Here is a 19,216-nt window from a genome sequence, read left to right on the forward strand (position 1 = left end):
ATGTGATTGTGATTGTGATTGCATAGTGTGCTCCTAACTTGTACCAGTAGTTACTGGTTGTGTGCTACATTTACTATTTGTTCTACATTTACAATTGGTTATTGGTGATGGTTGTGACAGTGGCCCCATTGGCCCTGTCGTGTGTAAATAGTCCCCTGTAGATACTGCCCAGTGCCAGTGGGCACAGTGTAAATTATGTGATTAGTATCTAATGTGCTTATTATAATACAAAGGCTATTTTTATATATTTCCTTTGTGGTGGGCCTAGGGTGTTGTTGCTGTGTGCGCATGCAAACGCTCTACACATTGCCTCCGGGATAAGCCTGACTGCTCGTGCCAAGCTACCAAGGGGGTGAGCAGGGGTTATCTTGGCGTGTAACTTCCTTGCCCTGACTAGAGTGGTGGTTTCTGCCTGGCTTTGGCGCAAGCCTTAGCCAACCAGAAATCCCATTTCTAACAACCGTCCACAATGTTAAAGGCCTGAATGTGCCCGCCACTGTGGCGGGCACATCCTAATTGTCCTCGTGGGACCGCCGCACCTCTGGCGGTCGGTCCCATTTTCCGTTACAGTGGCGGGCAGATTATAATGGGGCCCTAAGTTGTTGAAAAGTAGAAAATCCTCTGCAGCACACTGCATTTGTAAAATATAAGGTACTGCAGAGTATTTTAAAAATTGTAGTACAGTGGTACTTCGTATATTTATTTAAAAATATATAGAAACTTATAAATAACTTTTTCCTACCTATTACCGTTACCACTTTCATAACGTGGCAATAGGAAGCAGAAAAATATCAAACCAAATACTTACATCTAAGGGTGAAATGCACAACATAGGCAAAGTGTGCCTTAAAAGAACGTGGTTGCCTTTAACTTTAGTAAAGGCAGACATTAGCCAATCACGTAATGACTTGTCATCGCTATGTACCGCGGTACTTCCTTGAAATACCACAATATTTTGCAAAAATTCCTCAACAGATATCGCTAAGTTAAAATGCCTTACGACTTAAAAAAGCTTACCCTATCTACTTGCAGCACCTAAACAGATCATATGTCCATCATAATGTGTAATCCAGACAAATTTCATGTAAATCTGTTCAGCCATTTTTGTGCTACGCCAGATACAAATGACTATGGAAAATGCATTGATGGAAAAGCAGTTTTGGGACCCCCTTTTATGTTTGGGTCCCTTTGATCAATCATGGTGAAACTTTGCATCATGCACCAATGTAGAAGTAAGAAGAAGTATGTAAGGTTTCATTGTGCCTTAAAAGAACGTGGTTGCCTTTAACTTTAGTAAAGGCAGACATTAGCCAATCACGTAATGACTTGTCATCGCTATGTACCGCGGTACTTCCTTGAAATACCACAATATTTTGCAAAAATTCCTCAACAGATATCGCTAAGTTAAAATGCCTTACGACTTAAAAAAGCTTACCCTATCTACTTGCAGCACCTAAACAGATCATATGTCCATCATAATGTGTAATCCAGACAAATTTCATGTAAATCTGTTCAGCCATTTTTGTGCTACGCCAGATACAAATGACTATGGAAAATGCATTGATGGAAAAGCAGTTTTGGGACCCCCTTTTATGTTTGGGTCCCTTTGATCAATCATGGTGAAACTTTGCATCATGCACCAATGTAGAAGTAAGAAGAAGTATGTAAGGTTTCATTGAGGTCTGTCAAACAGGCACTGAGTTATTAATGGTGAAAAATCAAAGGGATTGCAATCTCTGGAACTCTAACTATAACTACAGAGTGGCAACTGCCACTCTGTGATGTATTTAAATTCACTGAAAAAAACAAAGGTTACAGGGATGTTAAAGTGAGCCTCACTTGTAAAAAACCATTGAAATTCAGCAGTAATAGTTACCTGAATTAACTGTAACTTAAGGCCCCAAAATGCACTGCTTATGACCTCACATATTACATAACTCATGACATGGTCAGTGACATCACTGATGACATCTCAAATGACATCACTGATTACATTATCCAGTGAGTGTAAATGTTTCATAAAAGTTTCTGAGAGTTAAAGATATATACTAAGATTTATACTAAGCTACTGCATACGTTAAATTGCGGTTCTTTTTGTACTACTAATGAGTGATACTGTTTCTAATATATGTCATCTGAGTGGTACAGTGACTGTCTGTAACAGTGTGGGAGTGGGTGTCTGAGTGGTTGTACAGGAGGCTGTATGAGTGTGAGTGGTTGGATTGGTGAATAAGTGGGTGTGTGAGTAGCTATATGGGTGAGTGAGTGACTTTGTGAGTGGCTGTATGGGTGGGTGAGTGTGTGCATAAGTTATAGTTAGCTCAGGTGACTATAACTGCTGAATTTCAATGGTTGTGTATGAGTAAAACCTGAACATAACTATAACATCCCTGTAACCTTTGTTTTTTTAGTGAATTTCTAAGGTTTATTTAAATCTATTTTTAACTATAACGACCCTGTTACCTTTGATTTTTTCAGTGAATTTCTATGTTTTAAAAAAAATTCTATTTCCTAACTATAGCATCCCTGTAACCTTTGAGTTTTTCAGCGAATGTCAATTTTTTTTACATTTAATTTCCTAACTGGAACCTTAGAGATTGGGTGATTGTGTGGCTGTATAGATAGGTAGGTGGATGTGTGAGTCTCTGGGTGGGGGAGTGAGCGGGTGCTTGAATGTCTGAGTGGGTCTGTGAGTGGTTGTGAAAGTCTCCGAGTGGGTCTGGCAGTGGGTGTGTGATTCTCTGAGTGGATCTGTGGGTGGCTGCATGAGTCTTTGAGTGGGTCTGTGAATGGATACACTAGTGTCTGAGTGGGTCTGTGAGTGGGTGGATGAGTGTCTGAGCGGGTCTGTGATGGCATGCAAGAGTCTCTGAGTGGGTTTGTGAGTGGGTGCATGAGTGTATGAGTGGGTCTGTGACTGGGTGCATGAGTGTGTGAGGGGGTCTGTGAGTAGGTGTGTAGGTCTGTGAGTGGGTACATGATTATATGAGTGGGTGTGTAAGTCTCTCAATGGGTCTGTGAGTGGGTGAATGAGTGCTTGAAAAGATCTGTGAGTGGGTACATAAATGTCTTATTGTATCAGAGGATACGTGAGTCCCTGAGTGGGTCTGTGAGTGGGTGAATGAGTGGGTCTGTGAATGGGTACATGAGTATATGAGTGAGCCAGCCAGTGGATGTGCAATAAAAAAATAGGGGGTCACATTGGAGTAGTTCCTTGTGCCAGCTTCCCCTGTGATGGTCCTCCCGTCCAGTCCAGAATGCCTGCAGTCTGCTACCCTTTGCTGCCTACAGTTTTGTGCCACCTCTGATTGTTTTCTGCTCATTTTTCTGCCTCTTCTCTGCTCACTCCGCCCTCTATGTTGCCTCTTTCTGCTTATTTTGCCTGTTATTTTGCCTCTTTCTTCTTGCTTTTGACCTTTCTTCTGCCTCTTGCTGCTCTTTTCTCACCTCTATTTTGCCTCTTTCTGCTCATTCTGCCTGTTATTTTGCGTCTTTCTGCTTTTTCTTGACCTGTACTTTCCCTCTTTCTTCTTGTTTCTGACCTTTATTCTGCTTCTTTCTACTACCTTCTGACCTTTATTTTGCCTCTTTCTGCTCGTTGCTGATCTTTATTTGGCCTCTTTCTGCTTGCTTCTCACCTTTTTGTGCCTCTTTCTGCTCATTGCTGACCTTTATTTTGCCTCTTTCTGCTTGCTTCTCACCTTTATTTTGCCTCTTGCTGCTGGTTTCTGACCTCTATTTTGTCTATTTCTGCTCATTTCTGACCTTTATTCTGCCTGTTTCTGACCTTTATTTTGCCTCGTTCTGCTCCCTCCTGCCCTCTATGTTTCCTATTTCTGTTCATTTCTGACCTTTATTCTGCCTCCTACTGCTCGTTTCTGACCTTTATTCTGCCTATTTCTGCTAGTCTCTGACCTTCATTCTGCCTCTTTCTGCTCATTTCTCCCTTTTAGCTTGCCTCTTTCTGCTCGTTGCTGACCTTTATTTTGACGGTTTTTGCTAATTTCTGGTCTGTATTTTGTCTCTTTATGCTAGTTGCTGGCTTTATTTTGCCTCTTTCTGCTTCTACATTTCAAATTGCATGGGGACACTTGGCCCTACTCCCTGGCTGAATCTGGCCCTGGGGACCCCATCTCCCGGAGACGGGCCACAATGCAATGAGGAAGTAGGGCTGCATGGCTCCCCTCTCCGGGCCAATTCTGGCCCCGGGCATCCCATCCCCTAGGGCTGGCCTTAAATTGCTGGGTGCCCTGGAGCCCATCCAGGGCACCCTCTTAGCACTTTTGGGGGCCGTGGGGGAGCCTGAATGTCCTTTTGGTCCATTTTGGCTCCCCTCCACCTGTGGGAGCCGGCATTGCTCTCACACACAGGAAGCTGCTGAACACGCAGCTCCCAGTCTGTGAGAGCAATCGTTTTGTCTGTTATCAAAACAGAAGAAACCTCCGCTAACAGCAAGCAGGAGTGACTTGGTGGGAGCTTTCAGAGCTAAGAACTATATCCCAGGGTGGGTACCACAGTACATAGCAGGAGCCGGCGCTAGGGAGTGGCAGTCCCCAGGGCAATTAACATCTCTAAGAGGGGGGTCACGTGGCCCACCATCTTTCAATTGTAATGGCCTTCTACTGGGAGAAGGTCCCAGAGGGGGGATGTGCAGCCCCCCTCTTTGTAAAAAACAAAGAAAGCCCCAAGGAGGTGGTTGTCCCCTTGCATCCAATGGAGGAGGTCCGTGTTGCTGCCGCCTCATTTTCTCAGAAAGCCCTCGGGATGTGGTCCCTGAGGTTTCAATCAGCTGCAGGAGGGGGTCTGCGCAGGCCCCCTTCATTTATTAATTAAAGCCCCGGGGAGGTTGTGGTCCATGGGGCTCAAAGAGCCGCAGGAGTGGGGCCCCGAATGCCCCCTCCTTTTTTTTTATAAAATATCCCCCTGGAACTGGCCCAACTAGGGGCTCTTTTCAAAACGGTACAGGAGGCCGCTCTTGATCTTTTTCATTTTTGCCACAAATTTGTAAATTCCATGACCAACTTTAGGAGGTCAGGGTATTCTTACCCTGCCTCGTTTTCTTTTTTAATGTTTTTTTGGGGAAATCGGCTGAATCCGAGTCCCAAGATGGCTGCCAACACTTCCTACTTGAAGTGTTGGCAGCCATTCAGAGCACTGCATGAGCCCGTTATTATGTGCGAATTAGCAGCGATCCTAGATTTCCTACCTGGAATTTCCATACATTTCTCAACAACTACTGAACGTATATACAACAAATAACGGAAAGTGCGATCTGAGACCCAAAATCTACCTTTCTGCCAAATTTGGTGTCATTCTGTCCAGAGGTTTGAACTTTAGTTGTGTCTAAAACTCCCTTGGAAGTTAACATGGGAAACACACTTTTTTTGACTCTCTCGTTTTCTCAGCCCCTGCTCGATGGATCTCACAAAACTTTCCATGCACAAGAATCACCGGCATACTTTTGTTTGAATATTTTGTGAAGATTCATCAAACGGCGACAAAGATATAGACAAGTCAAAAAACGCTTTTCCTATGGAAACTAGATCCTAACTTTAACAAACTACTGGCAACTTCCAATAGGAAATATATATATTTCAGAGAAAGTAATGCAACATTGTAATGCCCGCCAATATGTGAAAAAGGTCACGGCAGAAAAGTTATTGTGAAAAATAGAACCATGTAAGAAATGAACCACTTCGCTACATGGGCCTAACCCGGGCACATGACACCCACTCCTCATCCTAAGTGTCAATTTATAAAAGGTATCTTAAAAACAAGCAGACAATAATCAAACAACGTTAAAAAGGTTAAAAACTACTCTTAAAATCATCTAAGGGCAATCTTCCCTTTAAAATAGTCATATAAAAGCCTTGTAGTCATTATACTTTTGGAAGCGCAAGCACTCAGAAAGCCATGGTGCCTAGAAAATAAAACAAAAAGCTATTTCGACCCATTTTTGTTTTTGAAAAACAGGTCGAATGGTTCCCACCACAGAGAAAAACAAATTGCTTACGTGTTAGGAGAGTTAGACTCAACAATGCAGTTGCCTGCGACTGCAGGCAACATTCCCAAAGGCGTGCCTCGAAGAATATTTACGTAGCAAAGGTGAGTCCATCCAGTTCCCACAGCAGCCGCTGAGGGAGGACTGAGTCCTGTAAGCATATTGTTTTGAGCTGGTAACAATTTCACTAGGAGCAAAAGCATCCCAAGGTGGCTCAAAGGATGCATTCATCAGCAATGGAATACTCTGGGGACAACAATACCCATGGGCCTTTAAGGGGTCCAACAGTATTTTAAAGTCCAGTGGCTCAACTGATTGTGATCCTAGGCAAAGATCCAATATGCAATTGTGGCTGCAAAGCTGACAATGAATACAGGTTGTGCGCAGTGATGCCAAACAGGCCTGAAGGACTAGAACCAGTGCTTATTTAGTTCTCGAAGCCAAGGTGTGCTGAAGCAGTGTGCCATGTGCTCACGGTATCGCAGCACAAACGGTGCTGTCTCCATTACGGGGTGAACTGGGACGTCCATTGGGGAGCAAAAAAATTAAAATCAGGATTTCTTACACAAGTACCAGGACAACCATGAAACCTCCAATAAAGCTTCTCAACACACAATGGTGCCGATTACGATCCGGTAAAAACCGGGTACGAACCGTCGGACGGAGCATATTCTCCGTCCGACGCGTACCCGGTCGTCAAAATATACAAACTTGAAATTACGATTTGCACGGAAACACCTTTCCCGTACGAATCGTACAAAACCCCGACCGAACAAAATAAACGTACAAATGCGATCCGGGAAAGCGCCGACGTGACGTCGGGACGCACGCAGCCTGCCATTCATGAACCAGGAATTACGATTCGCACCGACGTCATCCCGCACGGGGAATATTTTCCGGCTGCCAAAAACTGCCGGGAAATCAGGACGAGGCGAACAAGGAGGACCCGTACGCGACGGACAGACAGGACGACGCGAACAAGGAGGACCTGTATGCGACGGACAGACATGGACCCGAACCTACGTGTCATCCCGGCCCTCATAGCAGTCGACCTCCTCTACAGGTTACGACGCAGACGCCGCAGAAGGTCAGAACAACACCCATGGGCAAGGGGGGGGGTAGGGGCAGGACACATAACCCCCACCCAAGTCACACAGCACACATGCCCTGGACATACCTGACCCTCAGGCCCTGGTCACTACGAGGGGGTGGGGGCGTGTCCAGCCAAGCCAGCGACCGCCACAACGGAAGTTCTTCACGACGCGAACCGGCAACACAACCATACAGGTACGTTCCGTACCCACACCTTAAGAGCGTGGGTACGAGTCGTACCACGCCCACACCTACATCACCCCAACAATTGCGGGACAGCACATACCCACATGGCAAAGGCCTGGGGACGGCCCGCACAAGCATTCCACAGAGTGGGTACGGCAATGTACGGACCGTACCCCCACCCGCGTATGCATGGAGCGTACCCCCCACCCCAACAGTGTAAGTACGACACGTACCCCCACCCGCGTACGTACGGAGCGTACCCCCACCCCAACAGTGTAAGTACGACACGTACCCCCACCCGCGTACGTATGGAGCGTACCCCCCACCCCAACAGTGTAAGTACGACACGTACCCCCACCCGCGTACGTACGGAGCGTACCCCCCACCCCAACAGTGTAAGTACGACACGTACCCCCACACGCATACGTACGGAGCGTACCCCCCACCCCAACAGTGTAAGTACGACACGTACCCCCACCCGCGTACGTACGGAGCGTACCCCCCACCCCAACAGTGTAAGTACGACACGTACCCCCACCCGCGTACGTACGGAGCGTACCCCCCACCCCAACAGTGTAAGTACAACACGTACCCCACCCGCGTACGTACGGAGCGTACCCCCCACCCCAACAGTGTAAGTACGACACGTACCCCCACCCGCGTACGTACGGAGCATACCCCCCACCCCAACAGAGTAAGTACGACCCGTACCCTCACCCGCGTATGCATGGAGCGAACCCCCCACCCCAACAGTGTAAGTACGACCCGTACCCTCACCCGCGTATGCATGGAGCGAACCCACACCCCAACAGTGTAAGTACGACCTGTACCCTCACCCGCGTACGCATGGAGCGAACCCCCCACCCCAACAGTGTAAGTACGACCCGTACCCTCACCCGCGTATGCATGGAGCGAACCCCCCACCCCAACAGTGTAAGTACGACCCGTACCCTCACCCGCGTATGCATGGAGCGAACCCCCCACCCCAACAGTGTAAGTACGACCCGTACCCTTACCCGCGTATGCATGGAGCGAACCCACACCCGTGTATGTTCGAAGCGTACATATTGTGAATTAGGAGGGGTGTGTGCAGAGTCCCCCCAGCAGTGCCCAGAGACAGGATGGGTGGGTGCCTATCACTCCCAGCAGTGCCCAGAGACAGGAGGGGTGGGTGCAGAGTCCTCCCAGCAGTGCCCAGAGACAGGAGGGGTGTGTGCAGAGTCCCCCCAGCAGTGCCCAGAGACGGGAGGGGTGTGTGCAGAGTACCCCCAGCAGTGCCCAGAGACAGGAGGGGTGTGTGCAGAGTCCCCCCAGCAGTGCCCAGAGACAGGAGGGGTGTGTGCAGAGTCCCCCCAGCAGTGCCCAGAGACAGGAGGGATGTGTGCAGAGTCCCCCCAGCAGTGCCCAGAGACAGGAGGGGTGGGTGCAGAGTCCTCCCAGCAGTGCCCAGAGACAGGAGGGGTGGGTGCCTAGCACTCCTAGCAGTGCCCAGAGACAGGAGGGGTGGGTGCAGAGCCCTCCCAGCAGTGCCCAGAGACAGGAGGGGTGTGTGCAGAGTCCTCCCAGCAGTGCCCAGAGACAGGAGGGGTGGGTGCCTATCACTCCCAGCAGTGCCCAGAGACAGGAGGGGTGTGTGCAGAGTCCCCCCAGCAGTGCCCAGAGAAAGGAGGGGTGTGTGCAGAGTCCCCCCCAGCAGTGCCTAGTGACAGGAGGGGTGTGTGCAGAGTCCCCCCAGCAGTGCCCAGAGACAGGAGGGGTGGGTGCCTAACACTCCCAGCAGTGCCCATGGAGCGCAAAGAGTGGAGTAGCCACAGATACCATGCCCACAAATGTCAGTCAGGTGCACAAAGACCCTGCAGTACATGTACCACATGTGTGCGAGGCTGGGAGTATACGCATGCATAGCACCGAAAAGAAAACATGTCCACATGAAGTCATGTCAATAGTCCACACACACAAGTACCATGACTACCAAGGATGCCACGAATGATGCAGGTGGAGACATCGCTCAGCATGCATGTGCAAAGTTGAAGGAGTCCGTCACACACCCAGCTGATGTAGACACAGCTCAGCACCACATATTGGGAACACCCTGCAGGGAAGATGGCAGGGTACACAGAGGAAGGAATACACCTTGGGACAATTTCACCATGCAGCAACTGCGTACATGGACAGAGAAACATAGCTAACACCGTGTGATGGCACACAGATACCAGGGTCCCCCCTATGACCAGCACACTACTACATTTCCCACACACCCAACACATGATTACCACCCAAAATCAGGTCGCAGCCCCACCAACAGCAACATCAGAAAAGCAGTAGTGTTCAAAGGAAACAAAAATGGCTTTAATCAGCATGATCTTAAATAGTGTGTTAGTAGAAAGTTCAATATTTACAAAGCCCATAGGGCAGTCCATGAGTCACAGCTGGATGGGGGACACAGTGGGATGCGTGTCCCCTAGCCTGCCTGCACAGTTACATTCTGTCGTCTTCCACAGGGGTGAGGGCTTCATGTGGGGGGGAAGGAACAGGCACCGCAGGGACAGGAGAGCGAAGGGTAGGCGATGTGGGTGCAGGGATGGAGGACTCCACCACAGGGGGTGGGGCAGGGCCAAAGGTGGATTCTAGGAGCGCGCTGCACACCTTAGCAAGGTCCTCCAGGGACTCCCCTGCACCCGAAGGAACCACAGGCCCCAAGGAGGGGGGGGGTCAGAGGGATGGGTCGCAGCGCCACTGGGGGAGGGTGTGGACAGGGGGGGGACTCAAGCACCCTGACCGTGGACTTCCTTGACCGCTTGCGGGGTGGTGTCACTGTGGGGCTCAGGGACAGTGCGGCCATGAAGGAGTCTTTGGGGGAGATGTGGCCAGGAGAGCTGAGGGGAGGGGATTTGGAGGGAGTGGATTGGGTGGAATGCGGACTCCCACTCTGGCTGCGTGTCACACGTTTGCCCCCCGACCCAGTGGGTGTGCCTACTACACCCTGTGTGTGCGTGTCAGGAGGTGTGCGGCGGACCTTCCCTGCTGGTGTGGTGCCTGTGTCTGTCGTGGTGGGTGCATGCTGACGTCTGGGTGTATGTGGGACAGGCATGGGAGTGGGAAGTGTGGAAGGGGCAGGGGTAGGGGGTGTGACGTAGCGCTGCAGGAGACCCACTGCTGCAGTCAGTGTCGAGTCTATGGACCTCAGCAAGTTGCGTTGGTCAGCCTGCGATGAATGAATGCCCTCCAAGTATGCCTCCATGTTGTTGAGGACCTGGCTGTGGGAATGGAGGACATTAAGGATCGCAGTCTGACCAACCTGCAACTGCCGCTGGATGTCCACAGACTCGGCATTGGCGGCAGGAGTGGAGACAGGGGCAGGGGGTGCGGTGCCTGGCAGGAAGGAGACATGCGGTGACTGGGGACGCTGGGAAGGGACACGAGCACGTGGGAGGCGGCTGATGCCAATGGAGGGGGCGGTGTGAGATGTAGGGCTGCTGTCAGATGGTGGTGCAGCCACCGCCCACTCGGAGAGATCATCCTCGGACCCGTCAGCTTCATACTCTGTTGTGCCAGTCGACAGGTCCCCGGGTTCACTCTCCTCTGCCTCAGTCCCACTCGATGTGCCAGCCACGATGTCACCGCTGGCACTGGTGCTCGGTCCCTCTGCGCTGTCTGTGTCCATGTCTCCCTCCGTGTCCCCCGACGATGCTGTGGGCAGGGTGAAGAGACAGAAATTAATCATACACCTGTATACATATGTCACATGAGTCCAATCTACTTAGGTTACAGTGCATAGCCTGAAACAAAAGAAGAGTTACAACTACAAAACAAGGTAGGCCCTGCAAGACACAGTTGTATGACCCACCATGCCACGGAAAAACTATGGAGAGCATGACACAATAGCAAATGAGATGATATGGAATTTTGACTGAGGAGCAAGGCCCTGGGGACAATCCAGCACTGCATCTGCACCACACAGCGTGGCAGGAAATAGGGATGAGCAGGGACCATATCCAGGAACTAGAGGCACATGCAGCATAGGTAATACTGATAACATGCCCACCCTGACTGGCACACTGCACCTTGAGTGTATGTCCAGACAAACATCACACACTGGCCAGTCCTAGCAAGGAGATTTCAGGTCTTGACATGTAGGCCATGCCCGCACCACCGACCCCCTACATGAGACAAGTCTTTGGAGACACAGGAAGCACGTACATCTCTTAGTCTGGGTGAAATACACATGGGATGCAAAAATTCAATATTGCACACAAAATACCCAAGGTGCGCCTGTCCAAATATTCATGTACAAATGGGCATCATCAGATGATTGTAACAAGACACACAGGCAATGGCCACCGTGAGTATGTACTTGGAAAATCAGGTCAGGCTGGACAGTGGACACTTGTACTACATTTCACGTCAATATACATGGTGCCAGGGGACAATGGCACAGAGCACAACCTATGCCGTAGACACAGAGATTGTCGACATTTTCTGATTACACACATGATACCTAGGAAAAGATGCCCCTGGGGACAGTAGTGGCCACACAACTCCATGCTCCTGAATGGGAATGACTGCAACACACGCTAACATCCCTGCACTATGCATACCGCACACTCATGCACATCATGTCACAGGCCACCACATAGGACATGCGTGCTGGAAGGCCTCACACTTGAGGGATTAACTCCCATGTCTGGACTCAGCATTAGTGCCAACTGACATGGAACCCACAAGTCCAGAACTGGACAGGGCACAGGCAAGGTCACAAAACCTGTTACACACCACCCCCACACATGATGCTGCAGGCATAGTACACTTGGAGAAGGTGCCAGGCTACATAACCTTGTGACGGAGTGACTACACACAGACCAGGGAACACATTGCCAGGAGGGGAAGGGAGGCAGGAGAGCACTGCAATACTGTGGGTAACAGGATCTGCACAGCACCATAAAACCCTGGCAGTGTATCCATGGAACAGTGCACGTACAAATGCTGGTGAAACACAACAAACACACATGTACCTACCCCCTTCCTGCTGCTGCATCTCCTGTAGGCGCCTGTCCAAGTCTGGAAAGACCACCGCCAGCACACGCTTGTGGATGTGGGAGAGACGGCGGCGCCCGCGGTTCTTATGGCTCTCAGGTGAGTCCCCCAGCAGGACCCGTGCGATCCTCCGCGTCCAGCACCGGATATCCTGCCAGCGTTTCCTCACCTGGGACAGGTGCCGCCTCCAACCATCCGCACTCCTCACGGCGCTGACGGCGTCCAGCCATATCTGCTCCTTGGCAGAGGCGTCTACCTGTGAGGATGAACAAGTGACACTACATCAATACACCTGGCACATGTCACAGAGACACAGATTAGAACACATTTGCTGTTTACAACAAGGCATAGTATGCATCCAACGCATTGCACCTTTGTCATAGGGACATGATCCTCTGGGGAAGGCCAAAAGCAGTACGTGCCATTGAAAGGACACAGGTGGAATGAGGGCAACTACACAATCAATGATCCAGGCTCACACTGTGCATCACACCCACCCCTCCTGTCTCTGGGCACTGCTGGGAGGACTCTGCACACACCCCTCCTGTCTCTGGGCACTGCTGGGGGGACTCTGCACACACCCCTCCTGTCTCTGGGCACTGCTGGGAGTGATAGACACCCACCCCTCCTGTCTCTGGGCACTGCTGGGAGGACTCTGCACCCACCCCTCCTGTCTCTGGGCACTGCTGGGAGGACTCTGCACCCACCCCTCCTGTCTCTGGGCACCGCTGGGGGGACTCTGCACACACCCCTCCTGTCTCTGGGCACTGCTGGGGGGACTCTGCACACACCCCTCCTGTCTCTGGGCACTGCTGGGGGGACTCTGCACACACCCCTTCTGTCTCTGGGCACTGCTGGGAGTGATAGACACCCACCCCTCCTGTCTCTGGGCACTGCTGGGAGGACTCTGCACCCACCCCTCCTGTCTCTGGGCACTGCTGGGAGTGATAGGCACCCACCCCTCCTGTCTCTGGGCACTGCTGGGAGGACTCTGCACACACCCCTCCTGTCTCTGGGCACTGCTGGGGGGACTCTGCACACATCCCTCCTGTCTCTGGGCACTGCTGGGAGTGATAGGCACCCACCTCTCCTGTCTCTGGGCACTGCTGGGAGGACTCTGCACACACCCATCCTGTCTCTGGGCACTGCTGGGAGTGATAGGCACCCACCCCTCCTGTCTCTGGGCACTGCTGGGAGACATCAGGCATTCCCCCCCTGGGACCCCCCCTACAGTACATAGCATGTGTGTCACACCTGGACACAATGGCAGAAGTCACAGTCACAAAAAAGGGACACAGTCTGTGCCAGTGGACACTGCACTCACCTGATAACCTGGTCGCCCATACAGCATGGGGTACTGTGGGAGGATCACATCCACCAAAGCCATGTTCTCCTCCAGGGTGAATGGCTGTGACCTCTCCACAGCCCTTGACATGGTTCCAGGGAATCAGTAGCAGCAGCTGGGTCGTGGAATACAGAGATGTGCAGGCAAGTGCTCCCTCATGGGACCTGGCTGCCTTATATCTGCCTTGCTGGCCCATTTCATGCACAGGAGTGCAGAGTGATTGGTCACTCACATTTGCATCCTATGTTTCCTCCAATCCCTTCAAACCTAGCAGTCAGTGGGTTCTTATTCTGTTTTTTTCTTCAGCATGATGTCAACCCCACAAACACATTGCAACAAAGTAGATTAATTCCAACTGACTTCTGCTGTGCACCTTCCAGAACAAAATCAAAGTTTAAACTTGGTCTCCATGACAACCAGCATGCATGTAGGCCTTAATACTTGTCCCTCATGTGTCCCCTATGTAATTTTGAGCTTCACACACAGGTACGGTGCGTTCCGGGGCCCTAGGGCACCCCAAATGCATAGCAACGGCCCGTACACACGCCTGTACGCTCCCTATCACTATGGGTGTCCTCGCGTATGCGTACTCGTAGTGGTACGGCCCGTACACACGTCTGTATGCTCCCTATCACTATGGGTGTCCTCGCGTATGCGTACTCGTAGTGGTACGGCCCGTACACACGCCTGTACGCTCCCTATCACTATGGGTGTCCTCGCGTATGCGTACTCGTAGTGGTACGGCCCGTACACACGCCTGTACGCTCCCTATCACTATGGGTGTCCTCGCGTATGCGTACTCGTAGTGGTACGGCCCGTACACACGCCTGTACGCTCACTATCACTACGTGTACGCATACACGAGGACACCCATAGTGATAGGGAGCGTACAGGCGTGTGTACGGGCCGTACCACTACGAGTACGCATACGCGAGGACACCCATAGTGATAGGGAGCATACAGGCGTGTGTATGGGCCATACCACTACGAGTACGCATACACGAGGACACCCATAGTGATAGGGAGCGTACAGGCGTGTGTACGGGCCGTACCACTACGAGTACGCATACGCGAGGACACCCATAGTGATAGGGAGCGTACAGGCGTGTGTACAGGCCGTACCACTACGAGTACGCATACGCGAGGACACCCATAGTGATAGGGAGCGTACAGGCGTGTGTACGGGCCGTACCACTACGAGTGCGCATACGCGAGGACACCCATAGTGAAAGTGAACGTAGGCACGCGTGTACGGGCCGTACCACTATGGGTGTTCTTGCGTATGCGTACTCGTAGTGGTACGGACCGTACACATGCCTGTACGCTCACCATCACGATGGGTACACATACGGCAGCACTCCCATAGTGATACGGGAAGGTACACAGGCCCTCTTAGCAGAAGTACGGTGTTTTTCACACATCACAGTGGTGACAGGTAGCACACAGGAAGGAATAGGGCTGACATACTTGTCCATGGATGGACATCAAGGCATTGTCTGGGCAGTACTACATGTGTGGGGCACAGGTGTGAAAGGCTGTGATGTGGCACAATACTCCTGAGTGGAGAAGGCACCAGATGTATGATGAGATGGGTACATATGTAATGTGTGACGGTGCAATGTGTGCCAGGCATGCCCTTGACTCCTTTGACATGTGTGCATGTCGTACTGCACACTTGGCATGAGCGTCACTGGCATGGCACGGACACCAACACACGGAAGTGTCCCCTGAGGCCCGGTACAGGGGTTACCACACCTGACATGTCACTACCCACGGTGCACGATGTGACTATGTCATGTATGTGTGGGGGGTTCATTTTAGGTAGATGTTTGAGCTCCCTCAAAAGCTGCAGCCGTTGCAGCAACCAACATGTGTCTGTGTGTAGATTGACATGGCACACTGTTCCGCACACCATGCCACATGTGGTATCGGATGTGAGGTGCGTATGTATGCATGGGACACGGAGTAGCGTAACAAGGACATGTCTGCATCCTCTCTATGAATGTGTGGTGAGTCATGACATGTACACCTTCATGGCAAGGTGTGTGGGCTGTCCTAGTGTAATGTCATGTGACCTGTGGCTCTAGTATTCCGCTACCAGTCTCTGCAATCGACATCCAACTTCTGCTGATGTGTGGATGTATGTCACTCCTGTCTTGCGTCTGGCTGTTCACTAGCACTGGGACACAGCTAGTCCCATGCCATGGCATGTGGAGGTTCACAATCTCCGTGTGTAGCTGGGTCTTGGTAGGAGTGTCACTTGGCAGCCATATGTGTCCAGGGCATGTAGCACATACCTGACTCTGTATGTGGCATATGTGTATTGACAGATTAACATGTGCACAGTACAAATCAATTGTCGTTGTGGTGCACTCACTCCTCCTTGTCACTTCCAAATTACTGCAGAGCGCCACCTCTTGCCCAACCAATTCCGGACTTGGCTGCCATGCGGGAGAATGACAGTATCCGGTGCTACCGCTTCCCCCAACCGTTGATTCTGGAGTTGACGGCGAGACTGGCACCACACCTGCAACCGCAGCACAGGTATCCTACGGCACTGACACCCAAGCTGAAGGTAATGGCAGCCCTACATTTTCTAGCCACGGGTACCTTTCAAAATACCATAGCTCATGTTGGTGGCATGTCCCAGAGCATGTTCTGCCGTGTGCTGCATGATTTCTTAGAGGCCATGTTGATTCACCTGGATGACTTCATCCATTTTCCTACCCCTGCAATGTTGACTGGGGTCAAGCGTGGATTCTATGCCCTGGGAGGGATGCCCCATGTCATTGGGTCCATAGATGGGACACATGTGGCTTTGGTACCACCACACGCACAGGAGGTAGCGTACCGGAATCGCAAGCACTACCACTCCATCAATGCCCTTGTGGTGTGTCTGTCCAACATGGTGATTTCACATGTCTGTGCTCGTTTTCCAGGATCAGCACACGATGCCTACATCATGAGGCGTAGCAGGATGCCTGAGATGATGACGCAGCTGCGCAACGAACGAGCATGTGTTGTTGGTGGGTACAGTCTGTCTGTTCTGTATTTTGCGTAGACTTCCAGCACGACCGTTACTCCTGTCCTACTTATGTCCATGTGCTTTCCATGTAGGGGACGCTGGCTATCCCAACATGCCATGGCTGATCACACCTCTCCGCAACCCCATCACGCCGGCCCAGCTCCGCTACAACACCGCCCATGGCCGGACAAGGCGAGTGATAGAGAGGACGTTTGGCCTCCTGAAGAGCCGATTCCGATGCCTCCACAAGACCGGCGGCGCCCTCCCATATGCCCCGGTGAAGGTCTGCAAAATCTTCATGGTCTGCTGCATGCTGCACAACATGGCAGTTGAGAAAGCTGTGCCACTCATCCTGGATCAAGATGACCAGGACCATCCACCCGTGGAGGATGAAGGGCTTGGCAATGGGGCTAGTGATGTGGAGGATGTGGAGCCGCAAGAGGACATCCGGACTCGGCTCATACGCGACTTCTTTGCTTAGTGGTGAGTACCAGTGTCTGAGTGTGCACGCATTGGTCCCCGTGTGGCATGTGTTGCGATGTGTGTCTACACCTGCATGTATGGCACGTGAGTCAGAGGTGTGTGTGGATGTGTCACTGGAGTGATGGTGCCAGTGATGGGTGTATTTCCCAAGTCATAATTGTGACCTAGCATGTGGTCATCCTTACATGTGTCGAGTACATGCACATGCAAGTGGCTGTGCTTTTAGTGGCTGACTCCTTGTGTGTCTCTCTTCCCCAGGTACTTGCGCATGCCGTCTGCTGGTTGCATTGTTGTGGCACTGCTATTCCTCATGGACACGTCATCGTGTGCTGACTCAGCGTTACAGGCACGGACACGTTTGGAAGTCTCCTTAGGGTAAGGGATGCATCAGGGGTGTATTGGGTGTAGCAGTTGTTCACGATGTATGCACACTGCCCCTGTGGATGTTTGGTTCCTCTGCAGACATGTTGCATCACCATGGGACACATTACATGCAGCTGGGTACACCTGAATAGATTGTCAGACTTGTTGACAGTCATCAGTGATGGGATTGTGGAATGTGATGATGGCATCAATGTGTGTAACACTGCCCTCGGCCACATACGGTTTGCATTGGCTTGACATGCTGTGGGACTTCCACATCAGCGGATCAATGGTGTGTGGCAGGCTCTCGGTGAGCAGCAGGGGGTGTTTAGCTGTTAAACGACACTTGTGTGCCAGTTCCATGGCTATCACGCATTTGTGCTGCGGAAGGGGGGTGCCAGTGTTGGACCCACATGTTACTCCACATGAACTGGTCATGTGTGCTCCGAGTTGCCTCTGCAATCCCGAATACATGACTAATAAAGGTGTCCCTATGCCTCCAAGGTGCCTCTTCTCAGTCAATGCTGGTGTGTTGCCACGGTGCATCCGGCATGTCTGGCATGGTTTTCCGTGATAGTGGCTATGTGTCTACGTGTAAAGTAGCAAGATGCAAGCTGTTTGTGTGGGATTAGACTGTGTATTGTGCATGATGTCCATGAGTGTGTGGGTATTGTGACATGTGCCATCCCCATGCATCCAATGTTGGCCATGCCACCATTCTCAGCATCCACCGGACTCAAGCCTGCAGGACATGGTTCTGCCACCTGTCTACACATACCTGGGTGCCCCCTAGGACACTCCACATGATCCCTGCCCTCTGCGCATGACTGTTGCTGTACTCAATATGTCTGTCGGCACGGTTGTGCGGCCACCCCCGCAGCTGGTTGGGCCCATCACGGTGTGTATGGTGCTCCATGTCTGTCTTGCCTAATACACTGTGACCCATGTGTGTCCTGTGCCAGACTCAGGCCCCAGGGTGTGGATGGTCAAAAGAGAACTCAGGCATGGTTAGACTTTACAAGACACATGTAAGGTAATAATGCAACCAGCAGGCATCTTCTCTTCATGGTGTGACCTTTTTATTTTAGTGGGGGGGGGGGGGGGTTGACATGAGGGGCTTTCCGGGTGTGTGGAATCCAAAGTTCACTGGGGGAGTTGGTGTCCTTGCCATTGTAAATCCTCAGAGTCCATGCCACAGTCTTTGTCAACATTGGTCAGACAGTGACCAGCAAGGCCATGTGGCCGAGAATGTCTTTTGATGCTGTGATGCTGTTGCTCCAGTGGGCCAGGTGCCAGGCCAGGTGTCCTGGGAGATGGTGGTGTTGCGCCGACCCTCACGGCCTTTTCCGTGGACGACACGCCCTCCTGCGGGGACCCTCAGAAGCAGGCCGTGACGATGTTTGGGATGCTCCGTCGGATGTTTCCTCCTCCTCCTCCTGATCCCTCCCTGTGGGTGGTGATGTTCTAGGCCTTCTGGCACAGGGAGGGTTGCCCATGTTGTCTGCCATCCGACGGAGTGTACTGTGAATTCCTGTGAACACCGTCACGAGCTCAGCCTGTCTGTCCTCCATCCTCCGTTGGTGTTGCAGTAGACAGGCATGTAGCTCTGCATGTTGCTGGGCCTGCTGGGTCTTGATCCCCTCGAGGACGGACACAACCTGGGCCATGCCCGTGGTGTCCTGCCGGT

Source organism: Triturus cristatus, chromosome 8 (genome assembly GCF_964204655.1).
Source record: "Triturus cristatus chromosome 8, aTriCri1.1, whole genome shotgun sequence".
In the NCBI taxonomy this organism is placed as follows: Eukaryota; Metazoa; Chordata; class Amphibia; order Caudata; family Salamandridae; genus Triturus; species Triturus cristatus.